This window comes from Cibotium barometz, chromosome 30, assembly GCF_041138505.1.
Source record: "Cibotium barometz isolate CiBa-2024 chromosome 30, ASM4113850v1, whole genome shotgun sequence".
In the NCBI taxonomy this organism is placed as follows: domain Eukaryota; kingdom Viridiplantae; phylum Streptophyta; class Polypodiopsida; order Cyatheales; family Cibotiaceae; genus Cibotium; species Cibotium barometz.
In genome coordinates, this window is record NC_141075.1 from 23,672,864 (window position 1) to 23,696,117 (window position 23,254).

The 23,254-nt window shown below is 38.1% G+C and overlaps 2 pseudogenes across 1 annotated transcript; both read right to left on the reverse strand.

Annotated features, from left to right (window-relative positions):
- Positions 1-2,278: 2,278 nt before the first annotated feature.
- Positions 2,279-10,337, reverse strand: LOC147621295 (ABC transporter G family member 11-like; annotated as a pseudogene). Its single transcript, XR_015269873.1, has 12 exons — positions 10,277-10,337; positions 6,912-7,082; positions 6,701-6,783; positions 5,981-6,261; positions 5,712-5,886; positions 5,411-5,528; positions 5,129-5,217; positions 4,350-4,544; positions 4,126-4,212; positions 3,227-3,499; positions 2,925-3,032; positions 2,279-2,692 (listed from the first exon to the last, which is right to left on the reverse strand). The product of XR_015269873.1 is annotated as an ABC transporter G family member 11-like (transcript).
- A 787-nt stretch (positions 10,338-11,124) lies between these two features.
- Positions 11,125-11,243, reverse strand: LOC147621296 (5S ribosomal RNA; annotated as a pseudogene).
- Positions 11,244-23,254: the final 12,011 nt, after the last annotated feature.

A 23,254-nucleotide genomic window follows, 5' to 3' on the forward strand; every position in this document is an offset into this window, starting at 1 on the left:
GAGATGTAACAGAGAACATCATGTATCTTTATTGCATGAGTGTTGATATATACAAGTGATAGGCGGTTGCATGCCGTTACATGCAGGGTGGTTGGTGCCTCATGCCACGTGTGTTTGTGCAAGACCTTAATTAGTCTTACACTCCAACACATATCGACCCCAACCATGCAGATGTTGGGATGTATCTTCAATGTATGCCCCTGCATGCAGCCCCCCATGTCATTCAACAAAAAGAGGAGTTCAACAATCTCTACAGTGACCCTCTTCTCAAATGAGGGGGAGGGGGCCTCTGGCATCATCTATGATGTTGTCCCGTGACATACAGAGGGGTCTACCTTTCCACAGCTCGCTAAAGGCACCCCATCTACCATGGATCTTATGTCCATCAACAATCCTACAGTTGTTGCCCTTCTTCACAAGGCTTTCCATAAAGTCTAGCCCTTGACTTGGTCTTCTGAGGGGCATTCATTGTCCCTCAAGGTTCGCTGTGCCCCTTTCCACAATCGGGGGGCTCACTCCCCTCGGGACTATTTGACACCTCTTTTTCAAATGGGATCAATGGCGGACATTGTCGCTCAAAAATCGAGGATCGGGTTGGGCCGTCGGATTTTTTGTGATCCATGTGTAATCCCTGTGAAATCCAAGTGTGAACCCTGTGTGATCCCATCTTGATCATGACATTGTCGCTCAAAAATCGAGGATCGGATGGGCCGTCGGATTTTTTGTGATCCATGTGTAATCCCTGTGAAATCCAAGTGTGAACCCTAAAGTGTGAACCCTGTGTGATCCCATCTTGTGATCAAGATGGGATCACACAGGGTTCACACTTTAGGGTTCACAGGGTTCACACTTTAGGGTTCACACTTGGATTTCACAGGGATTACACATGGATCACAAAAAATCCGACGGCCCATCCGATCCTCGATTTTTGAGCGACAATGTCCGCCATTGATCCCCTTTGAAAAAAGGGGTGTCAAATAGTCCCGAGGGCTCACTCCCACACTTCCACAATTATCTTCAGCAGCACTCATCCCAGGGACATCCGTGGTATGTATGGCATCCTTCACCTTGATACCCACTACTCAGCCTATGGTTCACCACCAATCACACAAGCCCCATTCTATTGTAGACTTCAAGTTACCACCCTTCAGTTATGAAGGTAAGCACTCAAACCAATTTGCAAATTTTTGATGCACATACCCAGTGGGTTCTCACCATAACCTTCTTGGGTCCTGTTTGTTTCCGGTCATACAATGACCGTTTCAACCTCATCCTTGTTGACACCAATGTCCTTTCCACTCTTCATCGGCATTGCGGTGTGCCAACTGCTTGAGCCTCAGTCGTGCTTGGCACACCTCCAATGGCATCTATGTGACATTCCATTCCTCCACTTTCAAACAAGTGGGGGGAATATGATTTCATCTCACTTGACACTATGAAGATGCGCCCTCTGCCACGCACAAAGATGAAGACACTGCTGATGGCTTCTCCAACATCAAATCCCACTCTTATATCACTCGTCTTGTACATTCTCAAAGCCATGTTTGATCAGGGCTGAATGTAATAACACACACACATGCATAACTATTCATGTATGATATTGTAAACACTTATATAGCATACTCATGCACTTTTCATGTTCCCTTCATAAAATCATTGTTCAGTTTTAGAAAGGGGGAATGTTAGAATATGGTTTACACATGCACTCGTGAATCCACCCAACAATTGTCCGTTATCATAACTACTTGTAAAAACTACCTCTCTCTCTCTTTTAATATTAAGAGAGCTATACACGCTTGTACCAGTCAATCTCTACACACTTTTATACATATCAATACAACCTTGAACTTACACTTCTTGCCTTCGTTATCTGTGCGCCTACAGCAACTATGGCTGCCTATTAACAGTCTGTCGAGCCCTACTCACACTTTCACAGAATCAAGGTTTCATGAGAACGCGAGATATGAAATTATCCGATTTTAAATTGATTGCTATGGGACTAGATATCAGCTTAAATGTTTCTGCGCAGCCGCAGGCGCTAATTAGCTACATGCATGCAAAGAAGATTTATTCAAAGAACAATTAGTTACGAATTATCTTGTGTTATACAAACATCCCGTGTTGTTAAAAGTAGTTTTGCAGACTGTAGTGCTGGACGTTCTAATTATCATTTTGTAAACGAATGATTGGTGTCGTTAGCGTTGAGCAAATGTTTAAATTAATGAGCAATTGAATCATGATCAGCTGCAAAGGGTACTACGTCGAAGTAAAATTTGGATTAGGGCTGAGGTTCATCAGACAAGCGGCTTCCAAAGCTGGTCAAATCACGGTCATCATCATTATAGTCGCTAAGCGCAGGCCTCACTGTGGGCAGTTGTCTTGCGAGACTGCTGGTGCTGTTGTGGTGGTGTGATCGTGAGGGGGGCCTGACAATAAGGTTAATACAGCTCGTTAATGGGGCAGGGCAGCAGCGCAGAGCTTGCTGCTCGCGCAGCTTGATGATGAGGAAGAAGAGCATCCTGTATCCCACCGCCATACCCAGTAAGATGGCCAGATCCCACCACTTGGACCTGCTCAGCGTGATCTCAAAGCCCTCCTCCAGCACATACACACCGTTGATTTTTGGCAATACCGACTCCTCGTCACCCTTGTTGTCGAAGGACAGACCCCAGAAATCATTTTTGTACATGCCCTAGCAATCAAAGCACACACCCCATATAAGTCATTTTTTAGCACATGCCCTAGCAATCAAAGGATGCAACAACCCAAAAAGTCATATATAATTTTGTACAAATCTGTTTTAGCCTAGCAATGAATGATCACATATAGACCCCCCAAAAATCATTAAGATGCTCAGCTAAGTCTAATGTCAGTCGCTTCATTACACTCCTAGACCTGTCTATACATATTGCATGCATGCATACCTGCAAAGAGTACGAGTGAAAGCTCAAGTAGAACAGCGGGTACTTCCAAAGAGGCTTTGGCAAGTCACTTGGAAGTCGGAAAAAACCAGCAACCAAGAGAAATATACCCTGCCATGTTGAGCATGTTATGCATACCAATGCCAAAGGATGCAAAATTTCACTAGTTTATGTTGTTAATTAGTGTCATGAATGCCAAAGGATACAAAATTTCACTAGTTTATGTTGTTAATTGGCGTCATGAATGCCAAAGGATACAAAAATTTCACTAATTTATGTTGTTGTTAATTAGTGTATAGGTTTACCTGTATGCCAGCACCTATGATGATCCCCATGAGATAGTTTGGGGCAATGCTTGCAATGGCCATCATTAGACTCTCCACAACCACCATGCCAGCAAACAGGCATAGGAGGAAGTAAGCAAAGTGAATGATGCCTGGGTGTAGCTGCACCATAAAGTAGCAAATTGTGGCAGAAGACCAAGATATGAGAAACAAGAAGGGTAGAGAAGACAAGGAGTTTGCCACCACAAAAGTGGCAACCCCATAATGACCATTCAAATGCTCGCGAGTAAACACCTGCGAATGCATTTTAAATTATTAGTTAATAACGGTTATTGCTTTGGTGTCCGCTTATTTATATGGATCATAGCACATTAGTTCAAAGGGTATTTAAAGAATCCCATATAATATGTGAAAGTTTGAGATTTTTAAACCAATGCAAAATTGGAGTTTATTGAAGTACTTCCTATTTCTCAAACTTATGAATTGAAACATATTCCTTATGCATGTAATGCTTTGCAGGTTCATTCATCAAATGAAAACTACTTAGGTTCAACTCATTGTGCTATTACATAATTGTTATGCATGTAATTTTTTGTAGGTTCATCGAATGAAAATCACTTAGGGTAACTCATTGTGATATCTTACATATTTTTAAGTGACCCTTGAGGTTCAACTTGGGCTATCTTACATATTTTTAACCCTTGAGGGTCATTTCAATGAGAAGAATAACTAGAGGTAGGGACAATAGCGGTAGAGAAGCTTGCGAGTTTGGATCAAACTTACCTATCCCCGCCCTCCCCCCCTCCCCTCCCCTCCCCTCCCCTCCCCTCCCCATCAATGGGTGGGGTTTTATAAAAAGAGTGTGTGAGTAAAATCATAGCAATTTTTTTTATGTAAAGAATAAATAACAAAAAAGCTACCTTCATATCTTCCACAAATGAAGGAAAACCTCCAATGGCCATGAAAGTCAAGAAGCCCGAAATGTAAGACATGCAAGAAGCCCTAGCCTGGGGACACAAAATCAATGTCATGATCATGCAACTTGATAAACTGTAAAGCCCAAGTGAAAGCAAACATTGGGATCATAATCAATATTAACAACAAAAAGAAAATCAATGGCACATGAATTAGGCCTTGTGTCTACCATGATTGAGGTGTAAGTTGTTCCAACTCGATAGTATATGGTTCCAATGCACAAGGAGACAATGATGTAGATGCTCAATCTGAGCCAATAATAGCCCATATCTCTACACATGTTCTTGAAAGACCTACTTGTCAATGTATAAGTTTGGGTCCAAATGTTGGCTCGACTCCCAAATGCCTCTACCACTGCTTCGTTCTGAATGTATGTTATTGTCAAAAAATAAATATTTGTAGAAATTTGGAGACATTAAGAACTAAAACCTTGCAAAACCCCATAATTTAAAACCTACTTCAAGAGCAAAATTTACAAGTAAGTTAAGAGTTTCAAATTGTGTGTTTTTCTTCCTACATGTGCTTAAATCTTCACAACATTTTACTCACACATCCTTTTTAACCCACCCCTCATGGAGTGGGGGGAGGGGTGAACTTGTGTCCCAATGGTTAGAGCTATGGTTTGAGCTTCTAACGTCACCAACGGGCAATTATCCCCACCCCACAACAATCTAAATTAATATAACCCACTTGCAAACTTAACTTTGGTGCAACATCTAATGATTAAACATGTAACAAGATGTGGCAAAGAGCTTGTTAGGCACATCAACCATTCAAAACTTTTTTTAAACCACAAAAGGTGTTCATAAAGCTCTTTACTAGGGAAACTTAGACGTAAAAACATTTCTAAGAGAGCCTTAAAAACATCTCTAGTAGAACCTAGTGGAAAGGAAGGCTCATACAATTAGCAAATTCAATTATGGGAAGTTTTAGAGCAATATTGTTCACCATTCGAGAGATCTCGTGGACTTTAGAAGCTGCTAACCATGCCGCTGTGGAGTTTTTGTATGTGCTAGTGAGGATGTCAACAATAGTGGCTGTGTCGAATGTGGAGTTACACAAAGCATCGCCAGCCTACAATAAAAGATCAAAGAAATAAGCTGCTAATATTATTATCATTACAAAGGTTAAGCATTGTATTCATGGTCACAGTTCTGCTGCAAGAGAGAGAGAGAGAGAGAGAGAGAGAGAGAGTTTATATGTCAAAACATGAATGTCTTACACTCGAACAATCCAATGGGTTTTTGAATCCACTGATCGCTCTATCAAAATCTGCATTGATTGCTCGGAGGAAGTGATCAGAAGGATTGCGCAGAGGAGGACAAGGGAAGCCCGCCGACGCAAAGTGCTGGGCAAACATCACGTGCAAATAGGGTCAAATTTCAATAACATTGCATTATGGTTCTTAATTACATCAAGCACCTGGTGCCGCATGTCTATGGTCTGTAAAAAACCTTTGTTATTTCAATATTGATTGTCAGATTTCGCATATTTAGAGGATAAGATCACCTTCGTTATGACTATTAATTACCTCGAACGCGCCTGCAGTCTCGCCAAAGTAGACAGTTCTTCCGCTGGACAGTAAGAAGAGGTGATCAAAGAGCTCAAAAACCTCACTGCTCGGTTGATGGATGGAGGAGAGGATGGTTCTCCCTCCATCCCGGGCCAGCTTTTGCAAAGTCTTCACCACAAAGAACGCAGAGGCACTGATCAACGTACGTGCAAGACTACAATGAATCAATATTGATCATCATTAGCTGCAAGATAATGTGAGATTTGGAGATGATCATTGTGATTAACCTGTCCAGGCCGCTGGTGGGCTCGTCGAGGAAGAGGAGGCGTGGGCGCGTGAGAATCTCGGTGGCGATGCTCAGGCGTCGCTTCTCGCCGCCGCTCAGTCCGCGCAGATGCCAGTTGCCGATGGGTGTGTCGGCGCACTCCTCCAGCCCCATCTCCACAATGGCGCGCTCCACCACTCCCCGCCTTAGCTCCTCAGCGCCAAGTCGTAGCCTCGCCGAATACCAGATGCACTCTCGCACCGTCAACGTCCCTATGAGAGTGTCCTCCTGTGTAACGTACGCCTGCTAGTGCCACCATAATCTCTGTTTAGCAATAATAAGCTTGAAATATTGTGGCAAATAAAAAACCCTTTACTTATAACTACACTTTTCAAATTAAAACTAAAGTAGTGTTATTAAATGATTTAAGTAATCGTTGTAGATGTTTTACCGAATTTGATCTAGTATGCATGCAAAACAATCAATTATACATTTTACATATTCAAAAAAATTAGTACCTTTGGTTTTTATCCTAAGGTCAAACCTTACTAATACTAACAAATGTTATCTAAGTTCTTTTCAATTAATTAATTGAAATCTTTTTTCACTCGTTCTATGCCCCTATTCTGACTTAGTATTATTATGTTATATAATTTAATTGACAACTCAAGATGCATGCAAAATTATAGCAAATGATAGTTAAGCGTTAACACTGTTTAATTAAACCACGTTTAATACATACAGAGATGCCGTAAGAAGCTGGAGCCCTATGTTGCCCATTGATCCAAATGTACCCACTTTGCGTTACGTTTCTCGCTAATCGACCTGAAATATTAATGATGAGCAATAAAATCAACGTAATAATTAGCTAAAAGTAGCTCACTGAATCTGATAGATAAAAAACGAGGGTTTCCGGGGCAATAAACACACAGAGTTTGAGGACTGATCTCGACCTGCGAGGGTATCCAAAAGAGTCGATTTTCCGGATCCCGAAGGTCCCATGATTGCGAGAAGGCAACCTGGCTCTGCGTAGCCACTGACGTTGTCCAGCAAGGTGAGGCGTTCTCCCTTCGAGTTTGATACAGAAACCCTAATATTCTTCCAAGCTAGACGGATAGCAGTGTTAATATTGCAATTATAATTATCATTATTGTCCGCGGCAACATGATATTGCGCTCCGGTATCAGCTGATGCAGCAATAGCGCCTGATGATCCGTTCGACCACAACCTGCACTTCTTCCGATCATGAGCTTGGGTGTTCAGATTTATTGCAGGGCCTAAGGTATGATTAATATTAGTATTGCTGCTCTGATTAAAGTAGTTCATCACTGCAGGTTCCATATGTTGCTGATCATGGTGAATACTATTGCGAGCCATTTAGATATTGCTGCTGGTGTGGAGTTGCAGAGAATGGGCCACAATGAAGAAGAAGAAGAAGAAGAAGAAGCAGCGGCGGCGGCATAAGAGTGGCGGAAATGAGAAAACCATGACATAAAACAAAAGCAGCGAAAAGCAAAAATCAAAAGCAGTACAGCCACTACTGGGCGGAAGCGTTTCGAGAGGACGATGATGATAGAAGGAGTCAAAAACCTGCACGTTCCTTTTATGTAGGGTTGATAAAAGCATGGCTGTTGGTGCGCGCGTAGCTTGCCTGCAAAAAGAACGTTGCAAATCATATATGTTGGGATTGCAGAGCAACTCGCTCTACCAAGAACCACCTACCCACCTTGGTTTGGGTGCTACTTTTTATCACACTAGACCTTAATCTTGCACCTTTCTGGCCATAAAAATCACACTAGGTGTAACGCCATGCAAAGGATCCCACCTTAATCACTTCAAGATCACTCCATCTCCCTACTTGGTGTATCATGGCATCTATGCCTCCAAAGTCAACCGGCCAGCTACCACCACATCCAAAGCAGTGGTGCATTGAAAAATAAAATGCAATGGTGGCATTACACGTGCAAGAACCCCTCTTCATTTGCCATTTGGCTTTAAGCTACACGTGGCATCAAAGCAACGCAAACATAGAAGTAGACGAATCATGCAAGCTCTCTTCAACAAATTATAGCATCACACTATTCAGTTCAATGCACACACATGTTTCCATCCATCACACCATTGAGTTCAATGCGCACACATGTTTGCATCCATCACAATATATTCAGTTCAATGCACACACATGCTTGCATCCATCACAACATTCAGTTCATTGCACACACATGCTTGCATCCATCATGATTATCCTATGGGGCTTCACTGTCCCTACGTAGCAAGTGCATTCAAACTTCAAAGGCTCTTGTAAAACGACCCCGATCTCTACATTACATCTTTTTTTTTTCATTCATGCATTGAAATTCCTCTGATTCAAGTTTTTTTTCTTCTAAATAATTATTTATTTTTTTACCTAACCAAATCCCTCTTTTTGAAGCCACATAGTAGACCTTCTTATTGTAAAGTATCCTCATAAATGGAGACTTTTTGCATCCTTTGTGAGGAGCCTCGTAAGGTGTCTAGGTGAGCTTGAAGCATGTTACATGCATCATAGCTACAAGGGATGATTAGCATATCTTATGTGCCTTTTTGAAATTATTTGATGACATCATAGTAGTCAATAATATCACACCCGTCATTACATGACACATGATGTCTTGTGCAAAATAGTAGATCTTGGAACAATAGTTGTCAACCCCGTCGATGTTATGCAATTTTCATACATCTAGTCTCTTAGAATGAAGGGAAACAATTTTATTACAAAGAAGAATCATAATGTTCCATGAATAAAGGCTTAATGAGAGCATTTGGAAAAATAACAATATCCAAAACCCAAATCTATTCACACCAACTATATATGAAGAGTCTGTACTTAGAGGGAGGAATTTTAAAAAACTACCCTAGAAAGACTTCCCACTCAAAGAAATCCCCCCCCTCCCCCGAGTAGTCTTTGAGGGGCATAAAACCATCCTATATATGGTGTTTTCTTGAATCACTTTAAGATGTTTTGCTTTGAGGTGTTTTGAAATAGTATAATAATCTTGTGTTACCCTTCAAGGTGGTTTGTAGCAAAAAAAAAAGCAATAGAAAAAGTACAATATATATAATTGAGCTTTTCTAAATCTAAAGTGTTTAAGTTAGCCAAAATATGAAATATGATGCCATAAAATAGAAAATCATATGAGTACTTATTTTATACATTTGTGTGTGTGTGTGTGTGTGTGTGTGTGTGTGTGTGTGTGTGTGTGGCATTATATATGTATACATTTATATGGATGTATGGATGTTTGTGTGTGTGTGCGTGTGTAGCAAATATGCATTATTTTTTATTAACAATAATATATTTTTATATTAAACTATTATAAGTAATAATAAAATTAGAATAATAATAAATTTGAACTATATACAATTTCTAAATAAAGTGTTGTAGTGAGGCAATGTCTTGATTATTAAGAGGCAAACTATGCTTCATAATCTTCGTCCTCCTCATTGTGCTACGTCTTTTTCACCACCTTCAGCCTCATCCTACATTACACACAAGGAAAAATTTACATAGTGGTGCTTTAACACTTTTATTATATTAGTACCAAAGAAATTGATACCATAAGGATCTACTCTCACCTCATAAATGCCTCGAGCTCGTTGGCACGGATGCCTTTTACACTCCTTGTTGTTTTAGCCATTCCCAAGTTTCATTGCTTTATGGTGCTTAGGGTATTAATTCTCTCATTCAGTTGGGGTTCCGTTGGGGTGTGACCAACTACAATTTCCTACAAATAGTTTCCAACATGCATAGAAAACATGATAGCTTAGCGGTGCACAAGAAATAACATGCATATGGATACGAAATGTATGAGACCTTACAAATCTGGTAATCCAAGATGTCTTCCTCCTGAACCATATTTTGTGGCAGCATACTTCCCCAATTGAGAACAATGTGCGGCCTTTTGTTATGGGTATTCTCCTTGTACTCTTTACATTTCTTCTTCCATGCTTTTTTCATGTAATGTGCTAGTAGACCTTTTCCTTCACTCACATTTCTCCTTATCATGACCTCCTATTGTTGAGTATCTTGAAAATGCAGTCTTTAGCCCATTCATTGAAAATTGTATGCCCTAGGGGTTGGGAAATCGTTCATTCATGCATTGCACTATGTGGATTAAAGTCTTTACTCTTTTGTTCTCCCCATGGGTTCGAAGGCATCTTTGTAAGTTTAATGGTTCACCAAATGTTGGAATGTATAGTAGAACCTCTTCCCCATAGCATTCATGAAGGTCCTACCATCATCAAGCAAAATCATAATATATGTGACTTTCATCGTCCTCGGGCTCCTCGTCCCCAAGCTTACTCTGTTACATGACGAAGCTTGCGGGTGACAACAGGAAAAAAAAACATTAGACATTTATTTTACAAACATGAGCCTTAACACGTTTTTTCTCTATCTTGTCATAATATCCAACTATCATCGTCTCAAAGCAGCTCTTAAAACGAAACTCTGGCATGTGATCAATATTGGATTTGACCCTATAAAAAGTAGTAAATTTTTTAAATGTAAAGCTTTGCATATTGAAATAAAAAATATTTTTTTTGAAAAACAAAATGAAGAAAATAAAAAACTATGAAACATACCACACTAAAGACTCATGAGCATGAGTCTCACTCCCCAAAGCAGCATTAACAGATGCTGCTTGCGTAATACTATGAAGCTATTGTAATAAGCTTGATATCCTTCAACATTTTTAAAAATTTCTTATATGTAAAGGATTTTCATCATTAGTAGAGCTAGTCATATTGAATCCATAAGGAATATCGGCCACAATGAAGGTGCATTCTTTTCTAGGAACAATATCAACAAGATTTGAGACATCACCAGTAACAACCTTGTAAAAATAAGCATTTGAAGGCTCAGCAAGATGAAAAAACTCTTGTAGCACGTGGGGGCGGGTCGAGGGGGGCGTGAAGGGCACGGTTCCGAGGGGGCAGGGTCAGGGCCATGAAGGGCACGGCACCGGGGTGTGAGGGCATGGTTCCCCGGGGGCGTGAGGCACTTCACCGGGCTGTGATGAGGGCACCCTTTCCGTGGGGGCCGGGGGCGTGTGAGGGCACGGCATGTTGGGGGACGGGGGGCGTGACAGCACGGCTTTGGGGGCATACTGATGCTCCGGCCCAAAAAGGGTGCGACACTAGGACTTCCCGGGAGGTCACCCATCCCAGTACTGTTCTGGCCCAAGCACGCTTAACTGTGGAGTTCAAATGGGATCCAGTGTATTAGCACTGGTATGACCGCACCACCACATCAAAGTAGCGAATCCAAGAGACTACAAGAAAGAGAGAGGAGCAAGTTTCCCGTATCGTGAACATTCCACGTTTCCAAGATCAATTGGTGGAGAAATATTTCTAAGCAGCAAGTGCTCTTTCTCACGTCTAGCACGATTTAAACGTATAATGAATTGTAGAGGACAATCACTATCCTCACCAGTAGCGCTTGATCTCTTCTTTTGTTTGGTATTTATTGAGGGGGGTTTCATTAAAGAAAATAAACAAATGTTTCAAACTATAATAGCCAACTTTAATGCAAATAACATTTAGAAATTATCAGACACAAGAACAAAGCACAAACCAAAACATTCATTAAGAAAACCAACAAAGAAAAACGTTACTCATACTAATTCCTTTGCAGTGGATGGATATAAATCATCCATTTTGAAACAGAAAGGATGCTATACATCCATTTTGAAAGAAACTAGCTGTTCAACATATATTTTGAAATGAAATGGATGTCGAGTATCCATTTTGTGCCAATTTGGATGTTGAACATCCATTTTAACATAAACTGGATGTTAAATATCTAGGTAGTGCCAATATGGATATTCAATATCCACCTTCGTGCATATGTAAATATTAATAATGCATCTCCACGCACCAACACATCACAATTTACATTTTTACATAAATCTAATTAAATATTAGTGGTTAAATTTTAAAAATAACTAGCCATAGCAAAGCAATTTTAAAAGAAAAAATTTCTAGAAACACGTGATAAAATTACTATTATCTAGAATATATAAAACAGGGCCCAATATCTAAAAGCAAAGTAGAACTCGAAAACTTGTGAGCTTGAGTGTGGATATTGTTCTCGTACTTCCATGAGTTGTAGCTCAACTTATTTATCATCACCGATTGGATTTTCATAAAAACTTTGTGACTTGAAAACACAAATCAAATAAATAAAAAAATAAAAAAAACCATATGTTAACAGAATGCACAAATAAAACTACATAACTTAGTTAATGAGCTCGACACCCATCTCATCAAGTGTAAGCTCCTTCCCAATTACCCACATCAGGACAGAAAGAATTACTTTCTCATCTGGAAGCTCTTCTATAGTGAAGCTTACCTTTTTGTTGCGTGCTTTTAAAAAAACACTTGAATCATCAATTTTCTTTGATGATTTTTGTCCTTTCAATTGTTTTCTTTCCCACATGGTAAAGATTCTTTCTTGAGAATCCCAAATCTCACCAATACGGAATGCTAGTTGAAAAAGTGGATCATACTTTCGTAGCCCATATTATTGCTTCTCCTTCTCCACAGTAATTCCAACTTCTTGAAGGCACTTTCTTCTAAGGATGGAGTCTAATTTTCCATGCTTCTCAAAGTAGTCTATGTACTCGTGGTGAAAGAACTTTATTCGCTCAATGAAGGATATCTTGGCCTGATAGTTATTGTCATTGTTGCGATCCTATGCCAATAGCTTTGCTTCATCAACAGTAAGCCTCATATACACTTTACAATTTGCTCAGTCAAATCAGGGGCTATCTTTGTTTTCCATATGCAGCTAGCTCTTTTCTTGCTTTAGTAGAGTGGGAGCCCCTAATGACATAGTAGGTGTACTCGTCAATGTTTGAAATATTAAAAGACTATCTATCAAGGCACTGTACTAGATTGACAAGTACAATAAAAGGAACAATAGTAGCACGTGGATTGAGCTTCATCTTTTTTTCTTTAAATTTTGCACACGGATTGTGTGTGTCTCTCCAAACTCCATTGACCTTCTTCGTGTAAGAGTATCAATAGGCAGTTGCTCAGTCTTGTGAATGTGAATCCTACCGTTCTCCACCAATTTTTCTCGCTCAATTTTTCCCTTATAGCATGCATTTTGTTGTGATGCTATAATACCTGAGCTCAACTCTGCTCCAGGTGTGATAGAAACATTGTCTTTGTCTTCATCCTCCAAGCTGGAAGATTCTAGAGTTTGTGATCGAGCTTTGAAATCTTTTTTAGAACGATTTCTACCCCTAGATGAAGCTCCAATATCTTGCTTACTTTGATAAGCTGGTGTGGCAACAATTGATCATTGTTTGGGGGTGAAGGTTTGAGATTTTGCTGGACCTTGTGCTTGTAGAAAAGGTGCCAAAGCAACAAGTAAATTACCTGAGTTCCTCAAAGCAGTAAAGAGAGTTAAAGGCCCACATTGACTGATCAGAAGGTTTCCTTGTTGTATAAGAAAATCAATTGCACGATCCTTTGCAGCTGTATAAGAAGAACATGTTCTTCTTCATCTTCTTTTGTATAGTCAGCATTCAAGACTTTTCCACAAATTTTTCAAACTTCTTTAAGATTCTCTGCACCACTAAGTTTTGCAATAATAAAAAACAATGAGTTATCTTGAAAAGTAAGAGACCACTCATGATATGGATATGAATGCCTTGACACATCAGAACTAGCAGAAAGGGAGGGTATTTGAGGTGGAGCATGGTACCCCTATGAGGAAGCCACATAGTAGCTTGTTGTTTTGATATTACTCCTTTGGGATAGTCTTGGATATATCTTAGTAAACAATCATCTCTCTATCATCAAAATAAAAATTCTCTTGAGAAGGAGATGTTTCTTCTCCACCACTAGGAAACATAGGAGAAGCTGGAACTTGTTCTTTACTTGCCTTGTCATGGGAAGAACCCTTTGGAAAGTTGTAAATAGTTCCAAAGGTGGCAGTTGAACCTAGAGCCTTCTATGGCTCTTGAGAATCTCGAGCACTTGAGTCTTTCTTATCCCGAGGTAGAGATGTTTTTTGTTGATGAAGAAAACAAAGACATGTTCTTTGGTAAGGTTGAGGCCAAAGTAATATTTCCTATTGGTTCAAAGCCTACTTTTCTGGCCTTCTTGATGATCTCTGCTTGCGATGGAGAATCAACCCTTTCGCCTCTTTGGTCACTCTTTTTGTTGAGTTCCAGCTCGTTTCCTCTAAATAAAAAGAATAATTGCATTCCAAGGAACGATGCATTAAGAGTTAGGTTGCAAAAGGCATAAATCAGCCAAAAACATATCAAAAACACAAATCTTAGGTACACAAATATAGGAAAAATTTAAAGAAAAACAGACATAATTGCTGTGTGAAATTCAGACACACTCAAAGTTATAAGGGTCTACCCAAGTGGGAAGCATGGAAGAGGGCAAGAGGCACTTGACCTGTTCAAGCAGATGCAGTGCCAAAGCATCCTCCCCGACAAGATAACCCTAGTTAACCTTCTCTCGGCATGTGCAAAACTATCTGCTTTAGCACAATAAGATGCACGGAATGGGACTACCCTTGTCACCATGTATGGGAAGTGTGGGAGTCTCAAAGATGCATTGAGGACTTTTGATATGATGCCCACAGTAGGAATGTGGTGACATGGAATGTCATCATTACAACATCCATTAGGCATGGAGATGTCCACCATGCTTGTCATCTTTTTGACTATATACAAGCAGATGCGGTGCATCCTAATAGGGGGGTGTGCAGAGTGCAAGAGAAGGGGAGGGAGGGGCTGGTAGAAAGCCAAGAGTAAAAGGAGTAGGGGGAAAAAGAGGAAAAAACACCCAGGGGGACAACACGCACAAAAGGGGGAGGGGTGGTGAGGCCAAATGTGGGCGGAAGGGCAAAGAGGGGAGAGGTGGAACTACAAGCCAGTTAGAACTCAACAAAGGAAAGAGAATGCATGACATCACCTTGTAGATGCCCAATGGATTTTTGACATGATATCAAAGCATGATGTAGCAACTCTCAACGTAGCTCTCGACTTGGTCTAGATGGTGTAGCTCTCTTGGTGTAGGCGGCGTAGCTCTCGGGCAACTCTCGGCATAGCACTTGGCTTGGTGTAGGCGGGATGTAGCAGCAGACACCATAGGTAACAATAGGCATAGGCAACAACTACAGATGTCATAGACCCAAGCAATGGCTATAGACGGTGTAGACCCAAGCAATGGCTATAGACGGTGTAGACCCAAGCAGACGGTGTAGACCCAAGCAGACGGAAGTTCACAATAATTAGAATGGTGTAGTTGCTGTCGGCAGCAAACTATGATGGCAACACGATGATGGCGTAGGCCCGAGCATCAGCAGCAGTAACAAAAGGAAACAACAGCATGGCAATGGAGAAGACAGTGAATGGCCTATATTTTTGGAAAAAGTACTTGGTATTTTTGGAAGATGGGAAGATGTGTTTGTCTTTTCTAGAGAGATAATGCAATGAAGAGGATGAGCAACATTCATTTTTAATGACAAAATGGATGTTGGGCATCCAAATTGAAACAAAATGGATGCTGGAAATCTAAAAGGAAACAAAATGGATATTTGACATCCAAATTGAAACATAACGGATGTTGGACATCCAAATGAAACATAACGGATGTTGGACATCCAAATGGAAACAAAATGGATATTGGACATTCAAATGAAACGTAATGGATGTTGGACATCCAAATGGAGACATAATGGATGTTGGACATCCAAATCAAATATTATGGATGTTGGACATCCATAATCAAATATTATGGATGTTGGACATCCAAATTGAAACATAATGGATGTTGGACATCCAAATGGAAACAAAATGGATGTTGGACATCCAAATTGAAACATAATGGATGTTGGACATCCAAATTGAAACATAATGAATTTTGGACATCCAAATTTGTTTAATTTGGATTTTGAACATCCAAATTTGGGATAATGTAGTAGTAATGTTTGGTTGTCGAACATCCAAAATTGGTCTTAAAAGAGATTTTTCATCTAACAAAAGGTTCAAGCCTTTTTTCTAAGTTCTAATTATGAATGAATCAAGATAAATTTTTAATAATTATGAATTTTTACTTTAAACATTTTTTGTGTAAAAAAAAGATCTCAAAAAATTATATACATAAAATTTTACAAATGGAATCTTTATGGAATATTTTTTGGGAGAGTGTTTTGAGCTACCTGGCCATCTTCTTAAAAATTGGTGGTGTCTTGAATTGTAAGTTTTTGGTTATGCTGCTCCTCTTGCTAGTCTCCTATTCTCTCCTTCTTGTAGAATGGAAATGAGAAAATGAGCCTCTACTACCTCTTAAGGAGGCCTACTCTTGCTAGTCTCCTATTCTCTCCTTCTTGTAGAATGGAAATGAGAAAATGAGCCTCTACTACCTCTTAAAGAGGCCTACTCTACTACCTCTTAAAGAGGCCTACTCTACTAAAAATAGCAGGTAACATTATCTCTAACATTATCCACAAATAATATTTTCTTAAAAAATGCTAAAATTTTATTACATAATATTGCCCTACTTCTTGTTTGCTAGAAGTGACCATCTATCATTTCTTAAGTCTAAGTCCATGTGTTTGTGAGGAGTACCATGAGTAGACAATTTTCGTTGGTTGCCCCATTTGCTAGCCAATTCGGTGGTTCCACAAATTCTTCACCATCTCATTCACATGGCCTATAGTTCTCCTCTTATTCTCTGTCAGACGGGGCAAAGAGAAATGGAAAAAGTTTGTCTACAAATGTAGGCACAAGTAGACAACACTCACCAGGTCTATCTGTCTCATCATTTGAAGTTGGAACTTCAAATAATCCAGTCACTCCACTTCATTCAAATGGCAATGATAGTACCATGGGTGTGACGATGTGAATTTTATGGAGTAGCTAACATCGTCACCATTGTATTGTGGCCTAAGACAATACGTATGTGCTACTTTGATATGAGCAATAAAAATCAAGATGTCTTCCTTCGTGGTTTATTGGTTCCTTGCTATAAGGGAAAGTTTGAGTACATTTTTGGCAGTGATTTGGTTTGTAGTGTAACACAAAGTTGGGGTTTGGACTTCGGTCACTTCTTAGAATCAAAACACACTTGTATGAAAGCTCACAGCCTCCTCACCTCCCTTTCTCTCCCTAGGTTAAGATAAAGATATACACATCAAAGGTGAGATCATAATTCATGGAAGGAAAGATGAAAGGCTCAGGAGAAGCAAGAATTTTTGCCAGTCTGGCAGCTCCAAACAAGAGGGCAATTCTTTGTTGGAAGAAAATCTTCCGACTCAGGATTACGGAAACATACGAGGAATGTTTGTAAGATTCCTCCCCAGCCTCTCAAAATGTCTAGCATCTTCTCCTGTAATCAATCCCTCTTCAGAAATATAAAAGACTTGTTCCTAACTGTTTTAACCTAGAGAGAGAAAATATTCTAGAGAGAGAATATTCAGAACTTTAATATTTTTGGATAGAAAATTATCTCATCTTATTAAAATAAGTTCCCCTGAAATAGAAATTCAAAAAGAACTTTCCAATGTGCAATTGGAATTAATTAGAAATGGGTATAAAGGACCTTAGCCTAAGGGTCTAGATTTTCAAAAATTTTTGGATTATGGTCCAATTAAGGTTCCTATGGGCCAATAGCATCAATCCATGTGTAGGAAGGAGATAAATCCAATTTGTAAAGAAGATACCCAAAAAAATGAGTAAATGCTCACATAAGATGAAGAGTTGAAAATGTACAATGTTTATTAGTAAAAAACTATGAGCAATATTAAAAATATGAGATATGTAAGGAAGGGGAGTTCTTTAAAGGAGGTGCATATTTCACATAAGATGAAGAGTTGAAAATGTACAAGGTTTATTAGTAAAAAACTATGAGCAATATTAAAAATATGACATATGTAAGGAAGGGGAGTTCTTTAAAGGAGGTGCATATTTCACATAAGATGAAGAGTTGAAAATGTACAAGGTTTGTTAGTAAAAAACTATGAGCAATATTAAAAATATGACATATGTAAGGAAGGGGAGTTCTTTAAAGGAGGTGCATATTTCACATAAGATGAAGAGTTGAAAATGTACAAGGTTTATTAGTAAAAAACTATGAGCAATATTAAAAATATGACATATGTAAGGAAGGGGAGTTCTTTAAAGGAGGTGCATATTTCACATGCTTGAATGAGTTTTAAACTCATAAAAATTGAGATATTTCATCTCTCCTCTCTCCTAATTCAAGTCTAGTTCCAAAAAGTTAGCTTAATTGACCTAAAAATGGTCAAAAATTGACCAAACTGATTTGGAAAATTCTAGAATCAGTTTGTTTTGGTTAGGAGCTCAATTTTTCCTATAAATAGAAGCCTCCCCCTTGTTGAAAAATAGATAGTGTTTATGCATCGTTACTCTACTCCACCTAAGCCAAGAACTGTGAATTCATTTAATAATTCACTAGTTTTTAGAGCTTCCCTCTTTCTTCAATCCCCATCAGTGGCTCCATCAACTTACTTAACCAATTGATTGGTTGGGGGCCTCTACCGTGAACAAAGAATCAAGCAAATTATAAGGTAATTAGTGAATTTTGATCATTTTCTATAATTTCTCAATGTTTCTCTCTTCTCAACCCCTCTCAAGCTTGAGAAGCTTAACTGGAATGGTTTTTGAATGCTATTCAAGTTAATTGATGAATGTTAGTGAAGAGTTACATAATTTGATGAATGCTATTGAAGTTAATTGATTAATGATAGTTAAGAATTATATAAATTTCCATTTATGTTTAATTCTAATGGTTTTTATGTAATTTCTCTCTCTCACTCAAGAAATGGTCATACTTATGATCCATTCTCAATCCAAATGAAGCTTTTCATAAAGCTTTTCCTTAATCCAAGATTAAGCTATGCTTGAGGCCAAATTAATGGTTTTTTTTCTATGCTTTTAATTTATATATATTGATGATTCAATCCATTATGGATTGATGATCCAATTAGAGACCATCCTAATTATTTCCTTAATGATAAGCTTCATCTCTTAGAAACATTGAGATTTATCAGTCATAGCAGCGGAGCTATGGCAAAATTTTTATAAAAATTATGCATAATATAATTTTATTCAAAGCATGAAAAGAGGACTTCCTACCATATTCTAGGAATTATCATCCTAGATTAATTGAAAGATATTCATTGTAATCATAGAGAAATTGATATTATGCATAATTGATTTTCATGCATAGAGGTATGCATAAAAGATTATTATTTTAACATAAAAGTGTTACTTTTATCAATTTTCATTTTCATGCATAGAAGTATGCATAAAGGATATTTTTTTTAATATTAAAAGTGTTACTTTTATCATTTTTAATTTTCATGCATAGAAGTATGCATAAAGGATATTTTTTTTAATATTAAAAGTGTTACTTTTATCATTTTTAATTTTCATGCATAGAAGTATGCATAAAAGAAAATTTTTATATCAAAAGTGTTACTTTTATCATTTTTAATTTTCATGCATAGAAGTATGCATAAAGGATAATTTTTTTATATCAAAAGTGTTACTTTTATCATTTTTAATTTTCATGCATAGAAGTATGCATAAAGGATATTTTTAATAGTAAAAGTGTTGCTTTTATCACATTTGAAATTATTGCATAGAGGTATCCATAAAAGATGATTATTATATTGTAAAAATGTTACTTTTGTCATAATTGGTTTTGATGCATAGGGTTATGCATAAAAGATATTTTTATACTAAAAGTGTGATTTTTATCATAAATAGCTTTTATGCATAAATTAGATGCATAAGAGAAATTCTTTTATTCTAAAAGTGTAATTCCTACTAAATTGAATTTATGCATAAGAAGATGCATAAAAGATTGATTTTAATTCAAAAGTGTCTTTCTCATCTAAATTGAATTTATGCATAAGAAGATGCATAAAAGATTAATTTTAATTCAAAAGTGTCATTCTCATCTAAAATGAATTTATGCATAGGAAGATGCATAAAAGATTGAATTTTAATTCAAAGTGTGATTCTCATTTAAAATGAATTTATGCGTAGAAAGATGCATAAAAGATTGATTTTTATTTCGAAAGTGTTAGTATCCTTAAATGAAATTTATGCATAATTAGATGCGTAAAGAAATTTTATATCAAATATAAGAATTCTCTTATATTCTATAAATAGATATGGGAAGGGATAGGATGTGATAAGACGTATATGAGAAGAGTTATGATGTGATAAGATGAGTTAGGATGTGATAAGATGAGTTAAGATGTGATAAGAGATCTATGGGCTGAGTTAGGATGTGATAAGATGAGTTAAGATGTGATAAGAGACCTATGGGATGAGTTAGGATGTGATAAGATGAGTTAAGATGTGTATGGGATGAGATAAGAAGTGTATGAGATGAGATAAGATGTATATGGGTTGTGATAGGGCGAGAATGGATGTGATGTAAAAGAATAGATGTGAAGGCGTATGAGGCCATATGAATGGAAATGTAGAAATAGATTAATGTAGATGTGGATGTATGAAGGTGAAAGTGGATGTATGCATGAAGATGTATATGCATAGATGTGAATGTGGATGTAGATGTATGCATGAAGATGTATATGCATAGATGAGAATGTGGATGTATAGATGTGAATGTGAATGTGGATGTATGCATGAGGATGTATATGCATAGATGTGAATGTGGATGTAGATGTGGATGTATAGATGTGAATGGGAATGTGGATGTGGATGTATGTGAATGTGGATGTGAATGGGAATGGGAATGTGGATGTGAATGGGAATGTGGATGTGGATGTGGATGTATGTGAATGTGGATGTAGATGTGAATGTATAGATGTGAATGTGGAATGTGGATGTGGATGTATGTATGTATGTGGATGTAGATGTGGATGTATAGATGTGAATGGGAATGTGGATGTGGATGTATGTATGTATGTGGATGTGGATGTATGAATGAGGACGTGATAGTGGATGTATGCATGTGGGTGTGGATGTATGGATGTGGATATGGATGTGTATGTATGAATGTGGATACGGGATGTGGATGTATAAATGAGGATGTGAAAATGGAGGTAAGCATGTAGATGTGGATGTATGGATGTGAATGTAGATGTGGATGTGGATGTATAGATGTGGATATGGATGTGAATATATGATAAGTGATGTGAAGGAATCTGAAGTGAAGAGATGGAAAATGATGTGATTGAATGAGTACATATATAAATAGAATGTGGAATAAGTAATGTGGATTAATGAGGGATAATGTGGAAAAATGAGAGTTAATATAGAAACTGTATTTGTAAACTATTGTAAATGCTGTTTGTAAATGGCTGTTTTATGTCAAGAATGCTGGGGAAGCATTTTGACCGTCTTGTGATTAAGGTCGTGGAGACCTAACTGTTAAAGTTGCAACTCTACTGACGGAGAGTCAATGGAGGACGTCTCGCGTAGCAAGGTCGACCGAGGCCTTGACCAGCCTCGGTTCGATTAAAAATGGTGAGCTTCCGGTACGGTGGATGAGGGACCAAGGAAGCGGCCTATGAGTGAAGCGCTAGGTCACCTGCGAAGGATCCTAGAGGGTGCTGACCATACGGTGCTCGGGCTCTGGGTCGCCTAGGATACCCACACGTGCGTCGAGAAAGATATTGGAACAAGGAGTAAGAGATGTTTTGTGAAACCGGGCATGGATCTGGTTGATTGACCTTGCTGGTCTTCAATGGATGAGTCCATGGCTCTTTATATGGATCTGTTGGTTGATCTTGCTGATCTTCAACGAGAGTCCATCTTGATTTTTACAAGTGATTATATTGCCGAGTATTATGGGCTAGGAACTATTGAAAAGGCCCCTGTGTGGACAGGTGGTGAGCGTTCTAGTTGCCAATGATGCCATAGATACTCTGATGAAGGAATGATGGGAAATTATGAATCAACCGGATAAATTGGAAGATTGTGATCAGTGGTACTATGGTTTCATTAAAGGATTGTTTTAAAGTTAGCTGATGCTAAGAATACTAAATTGAATTTATGCATAAGAAGATGCATAAAAGATTGATTTTAATTCAAAAGTGTCTTTCTCATCTAAATTGAATTTATGCATAAGAAGATGCATAAAAGATTGATTTTAATTCAAAAGTGTCATTCTCATCTAAAATGAATTTATGCATAGGAAGATGCATAAAAGATTGAATTTTAATTCAAAGTGTCATTCTCATTTAAAATGAATTTATGCATAGGAAGATGCATAAAAGATTGATTTTTATTTCGAAAGTGTTAGTATCCTTAAATGGAATTTATGCATAATTAGATGCGTAAAGAAATTTTATATCAAATATAAGAATTCTCTTATATTCTATAAATAGATATGGGAAGGGATAGGATGTGATAAGACGTATATGAGAAGAGTTATGATGTGATAAGATGAGTTAGGATGTGATAAGATGAGTTAAGATGTGATAAGAGATCTATGGGCTGAGTTAGGATGTGATAAGATGAGTTAAGATGTGATAAGAGACCTATGGGATGAGTTAGGATGTGATAAGATGAGTTAAGATGTGTATGGGATGAGATAAGAAGTGTATGAGATGAGATAAGATGTAGATGGGTTGTGATAGGGCGAGAATGGATGTGATGTAAAAGAATAGATGTGAAGGCGTATGAGGCCATATGAATGGAAATGTAGAAATAGATGAATGTAGATGTGGATGTATGAAGGTGAAAGTGGATGTATGCATGAAGATGTATATGCATAGATGTGAATGTGGATGTAGATGTATGCATGAAGATGTATATGCATAGATGAGAATGTGGATGTATAGATGTGAATGTGAATGTGGATGTATGCATGAGGATGCATATGCATAGATGTGAATGTGGATGTAGATGTGGATGTATAGATGTGAATGGGAATGTGGATGTGGATGTATGTGAATGGGAATGGGAATGTGGATGTGAATGGGAATGTGGATGTGGATGTGGATGTATGTGAATGTGGATGTAGATGTGAATGTATAGATGTGAATGTGGAATGTGGATGTGGATGGATGTATGTATGTGGATGTAGATGTTGTTGTATAGATGTGAATGGGAATGTGGATGTGGATGTATGTATGTATGTGGATGTGGATGTATGAATGAGGACGTGATAGTGGATGTATGCATGTGGGTGTGGATGTATGGATGTGGATATGGATGTGTATGTATGAATGTGGATACGGGATGTGGATGTATAAATGAGGATGTGAAAATGGAGGTAA